The 6,100-nt window shown below is 32.8% G+C and overlaps 1 long non-coding RNA gene across 1 annotated transcript; it reads left to right on the forward strand.

The window, feature by feature from the left end:
- Window positions 1-1,581: 1,581 nt before the first annotated feature.
- Window positions 1,582-4,081, forward strand: LOC127836605 (uncharacterized). Its single transcript, XR_008028841.1, has 4 exons — window positions 1,582-1,977; window positions 2,129-2,197; window positions 2,894-2,989; window positions 3,627-4,081. It is a non-coding gene; the product is annotated as an uncharacterized LOC127836605 (long non-coding RNA).
- The last annotated feature ends 2,019 nt before the right edge of the window (window positions 4,082-6,100 follow it).

Consider the following 6,100-nt stretch of genomic DNA (forward strand, 5'->3'; position numbering starts at 1 on the left):
TTTCGCGATTTCTTCAAAGATCGAGCGAGCCTTTTTACCTGTTTACTTATATATATCTAATTTAAGGTTACACAGATGTAAAGTTGTCGTGGCCGAGTGGGTAAGGCGATGAAATTGAAATATTTTGGGATTTTCCCGCGCAGGTTCGATTCCTTCCGACATCGCATCCTTTTTGCGACGCGTTTTATTTCTTTTCTAACGTAATTTGATTTAATATAGCACATAAGCTATGTTTATTGTTAAATATGTTGAAAATTGTATGCACATCCTTCAATTTTAAAATTAAAACAACGTTATGGCTAAATTGATTAATTTACTGCTGAAAATACGAATGATGCATGTTGCATTTTTATTTTTATTTCAAAAAGTAAACGGTTAATCTGTTTATTTTTTGGTATTTTTGCTGTATATAGTGTTTCTATAAAAACTTAATTTAAAATATAACTTAAATGATACTATTTTGAATTTTATGACACTGTGTTTTTAACCGACCCAATTTTTGGCTGAAATCACTTACATTTCATGGCGCTATTCCATAGATTAAAATTTGTAAAATATAAATGTCTGTAAAAGAATACTTATTTCATCTTGTTTTAACTTTAAACACCTTTACTGCATCTGTACACACCAACTGCATGCCCATATTTGGAAATTTGAATGAATTATGGAACTTTTATATACCCCAGGGGTGAAAATAAACTGGACAAAAGCCGAGCGTGAGGGTGGTTTTGAAAAAATCGGTTTATTTTTTTTTAAGCATGGAAAGCTACCTACAAATTTGCATGTAGTTTAGTGAAATGATGCTGATTAGGAAAATAATTAATTAAATTATATTTGGATATGTGCCCATTAGAGGTGCGCAAGCTTAAAAAGTTAGAATTACCGAAATTCCCGTTCTAACACGTTGTAGCATGGATCGGGTATTGAACACGATACACGTGTGTATTAGCACCTTACTGTAGTCCCGGCGGGGTTATCAACTGCACCAATACACCGGTAAGCAACCAGGGGAATATCATATGAAAAAAGAACTATCATGCATGTTTGATTTGTTAAAGTGTGTCACAAAATTTCCCTAACTGCCGATGTCGGCTATAATTTCGGTATAAACATGCAAAGAAATTAACATATATATAATGTTAATGCCGATATGTTATTGGACATTTTGTATGTCAAATGTTCATTATTTGTATTAAAATTAAGACGATTGTATTGAACACGATACACGTGTGTATTAGCACCCTACTGTAGTCCCGGCGGGGTTATCAACTGCACCAATACACCGGTAAGCAACCAGGGGAATATCATATGAAAAAAGAACTATCATGCATGTTTGATGTGTTAAAGGGACTGTCCAATGGATTATGGTTTGAACAAAACATAAAATTATTGTTTTAGATATTAAAAACGATTGTCGCCTTTGATTTAAGGATATAAAAACTCAAAGCAGACGAAAGGAAGTATAACACGAACCATCACATAAGCCCAAGCGGTTGGGAATTCCATATTATATTTCAAAAACGCCGCTCGACGTTTTTGACCTAAAAATAAATGTAGCTGAAAATCAGCTGACAAGTCACGTGGTACATGGTACCGTCATTTATTTTTGGCATAGAAATTACATTATTTCTAAAGAAAGAGATTTAGCTTGTTGAGCAAATAATTAATTTTCATTGAATATTTTTGATCAACCAATAAAATATACTTCATATTTAAATCAATATTTTTATTGGAAAATCACTTTTCACAAATACGAATATGCGGTCGAAAACTGAAAGCCATCAGAATTCAAGATGGTTCAGACAAAAACAAGTGCTAGCGCTAAGAAAAGACTAAAAAAACAAGAGATGCAAGGTACAGGTGTAATAAAAGGGAAAGGATACTAGACATTGGTATTAAGTGTGATCGATGGAAAAGAGTTAAAGAAGCTACTGGGATTGAAAAGGACGAGAAAATTATGGAAATATTGATCGATGCGTAGGTCTTCTTCATTTTCAGTTTGTGTGTCAAAGCAACTTTTCCGTTATTATTTTGCTACATAATGAACACGATTTGACTTAAACACACACACACATCCTTTAAGTATAAATGATTTGTTTTAGAAATGAAATATGCTTTTAAATTTCAGAACTACTTCTGAACTAGAGAGCTTCAACAATCATCTTTTGATGTATGCTCCAAACCGAAATGCTTTCAGGTAAATAAAAAGTTCCATGTGTAAAGTGTTTCTTTTTTATTTCATGAAAACATGCTCATTTAACAAAGGAATTCATGCTCTTTCTTTTTGAGAATTTACATTTTAATAATGTAAAAATGATGTACCCTTTGTGATAAGTCTCGTAATAAACTGCCTGAATGACTAAAATATGAATATTTTTAGCTCGGCTGTTTTCGGAGACAACCTGAGGTATTGTCATAGCCAGCTCGTCGTTGTCATGTGGTCTGCCTGCGTCGTGCTAAAACTTTGACATTTTGCTCTACAATCAAAGTGCTTCCTCCTACAACTTTTAAACTTCATATGTAGATGCTCCATGATGAGTTCTACACGCCAGTGACGCCACAACCATTTTTGGGTCACTAGGTCAATGTCACTGTGGCCTCTAAAATAAAAATCTGACAAGCTTTCGAAGCCAAGCATGGCACCCATTATGCGGTGCTCTTGTTTCATCATGTGATAGTTAAATTATTTGTGAACAGGATTTTTGTATTTGTTCACAGGATGTTTAAACAACTAGTAGTAAATCAAGAAATGAATTCTGATTATGAATATGTCAAGTCATTGGCGTTGAATTAGTTCATATCTAGTGTTACATCATCAAAGTCCTCAAGGCAGATTTTCACATGAGTTGCGTTATATTTTCTGAGTTTCATTTCTAAAATTATTTTTTTTCAGCTATGCTGTTTATAGATGCAGGTGTCAGTTAGCAGCAATAGATCATTCAAAACACTTGAATCGTCCTGTTTTGTTGGACCAAGAAGGAAATTAGAGGTATTTATATTATTGTTTTTGCCCTGTATGTTTGTTTGTTTGTTTGTTTGCGTCAAACTTTAACATTTTGCCATAACTTTTGCAATATTGAAGATAGTAACTTCATATTTGGCATGCATGTGTATCTCATGGAGCTGCACATTTTGAGTGGTGAAAGGTCAAGATCATCCTTCAAGGTCAAAGGTAAAAAAAAACAAATTTAAGAGAAGTAATAAGCTTTAAAGAGTTCATCTGAAGCTGTCAAATGATAAAAAAAAAAAAATCAAAGTGGCGCAGTAGAGGAGATAGTGTTTGTCAGAAACACATTTCCTGTTTTTATTAAATTTTGAATTGTAAAGATTAATTTACAGATTTATGTTTACTTTTTGAAAGTTGTTATTATTTACAATTCAACTGAATTTACAAACATGATGTATTTAAGCTCAAATTTGACACATTCATGTGATATGAATAAGAAGTATACATTTTGCAAACAATGCTCCTGGCATAAAGTAACTTCTGTAGCATGGTATGCACTGAATCAGTAAATTTATATTATGGCATATATATTGTCTATAGATCTTAATTCTCGGTTTTGATTTAGCAATTGTCATTTCATTTTTCCAAACATCATGTCAGTTATAAAACAATCTTTCAGGGGAAAGAGTGCACTCAAAAGCTGCTGGTAATTGGAGCACAAGACCTATGAAAAACCCCAAGGAGTATACATACATAACCGGTTTGATCACTGAAGTTACAAATGAATTTACCATAGGCAAGAAAAGAATAAGTGGCAAATGTGAACAGCTGTCTGAAGACCCCAAAAGAATAAGGTCAACTATAGCCCCTGTCAACCGTCCACCTACATCGATACTTAGTGATCACCATGTCTCTAGATTGAGAAAAGCGAAAAAAATGAATTGTTGCCCAAGACGTGTTTGATATTCATTTGAAATTGAGGCAGAAGTTAGATAACTATTAAGTTTCACATCTTTAGTGTTAATATAATTTTAGAAGTGTTTTGAAAATGTACAATCTTACATAATGTTATAAATAATGAATGCTCTTGGTTGTACAATGCAATGACATTTTTCAGGAAGTTTTAATATTGAATTTAGCATAATTTATTATTTTTTAAATATATTTTTTGCGATTTTTATCAATACATTTTTACACATATAAAGAACACAATTTTTCTTACAAAAAGTTTCTTTTTTTGTTTGATTATCGATACGTGTTTTTCATTGTCTTCTTTATAGCCTGTATTTAATAAACTATTGTAGTCAATGTCTCTAAGCCTCTTATAATTGACCTTGAGAGTAGTTTCTTCTTTAATTATCGATACTATGAATGTGATAGTTTATCCAGATATGCCTCAGCAGTGCTCCATAGTGCTGCAACAATACGCCAAAAACCGTATTGCAATATATTGTCAGTTCAAAAACCCGTATTGCAATATATCGCAATATATTGCTTACTTGTACCAAAATTATAACTTGCCAATTACCTGATAATCCCGTATATTCCAGTTTTAAAGCAAATTCTGGTATATATTTACTATAAATGTGCTCAAGAATAACAAGAAACACAAACATTCGCAAATTTTCTTAAGTATCAAATACATTTTGGCATTTACTATTTAAAGATGTGATGAAATAACGTCCAAGCGGGGCGTTTTTTTTTTCCTCTGAACACGCGTAATTCACCTGACGTGATGTTCCCGTTTTTATACAACACAAAATACACCCATACTTTCCATGCCACGTTCTACATGTCTGTATAATTTTCGCGCGCTTTTTATTGAGACAAAGGATAAAGCACTTTTTATTTGACGCTATAATTTTTTATTGTCGCATTAGCATTAAAATTTGGAAGCGTAAATCCGAAGTTCGGAATACAAATTTAATAATGCTCAATTCAGAATAGAACAAAACATTTACAGCTGTGCGCAATTAATTCAACGATAATCTGTTCAAAAGCATCGAACGAATGCTCCGATGTAACAACGCTACTCTGTATAATCTCAGAATGCTATTTTTACGGATTTTTTTTTTACACTGCTTTGTTTTGTTTACCTTGTTATCATTATTTCGAATGGCTTTTCTGGACGAAATTTGAATGAATTTTTGTAAAATGTTCGTACCGGTATGATGAAAATCGTATCGCAATACAATATGCGAATTGCGTATTGCGATATATACCGATAAACCGGTATATTGTTGCAGCACTAGTGCTCCAGCTAGAATTTGAAAAGGGCAGGGTGGCTTTTTTGTCAAAAGGGCACTTTCGAGGCGCAGTATTTTGTGAAAAGGGCACATTCGAGCGTGCGGGTGTTTCTGGAATGCTTTCTATTGCATGTTAATTTATATGTTATAAATAATTGTATTATTCCCATTATTATTAAACAATTCAAATATAATGTCTACAATGAGGATTAAACTAATTACAATGTAATAAGAGATTAATGAATTATCATATGTAAAAAAAATAAAAAAATAAAAAAAAAATTTAGGGGGGGCAGGGCGGAGGTTCAGGGGGGCAGGGAGGAGGTTCGCGAGGGCAGGGCGTGGCGCCCTTCGATTTAGGCCTAGCTGGAGCACTGCCTCAGTGTTCTATTTACACATTAACATTTAATACTTTTTAATGGCCATACTCATTTGAAATGCAAATCACCTAAATAATAAATGCCAGCATCATACACTCGAACAAACTCGTCACATTTCTATATGCATGTATTGAGTTCGATCCATTTTTCAGATGAATATAATACAAAATTTGTAAAAAAAAATCAAACTTCCATGCATGGGCCAACAAGTTCTTATCACACTGAATAAAATACCTCAATTGTATATCAATTTAATAGATATGAAAGACTCGGCTGAGCTAAAATGTAGACGGTCTGCACAGGTTACTACATAAAGAAAGCACACAAGATACAAAACATGGTTGAACAATAATAAGATCTATTTTAAAAATTTTCAACAGCAACTTGTGCTTTTTTATTGATTTCGAAATGTTTATTCATGCATTAGCATATGTCATAGTTTGATATGTTATTTAAGAAACCTAATCTAACAAAATATCAAGTGTGAAACAAAATGACTCGAAATAAGTATAAACAAGGGCTGTTTG

The sequence above is a fragment of the Dreissena polymorpha genome, chromosome 6, assembly GCF_020536995.1.
Source record: "Dreissena polymorpha isolate Duluth1 chromosome 6, UMN_Dpol_1.0, whole genome shotgun sequence".
Taxonomy (NCBI): domain Eukaryota; kingdom Metazoa; phylum Mollusca; class Bivalvia; order Myida; family Dreissenidae; genus Dreissena; species Dreissena polymorpha.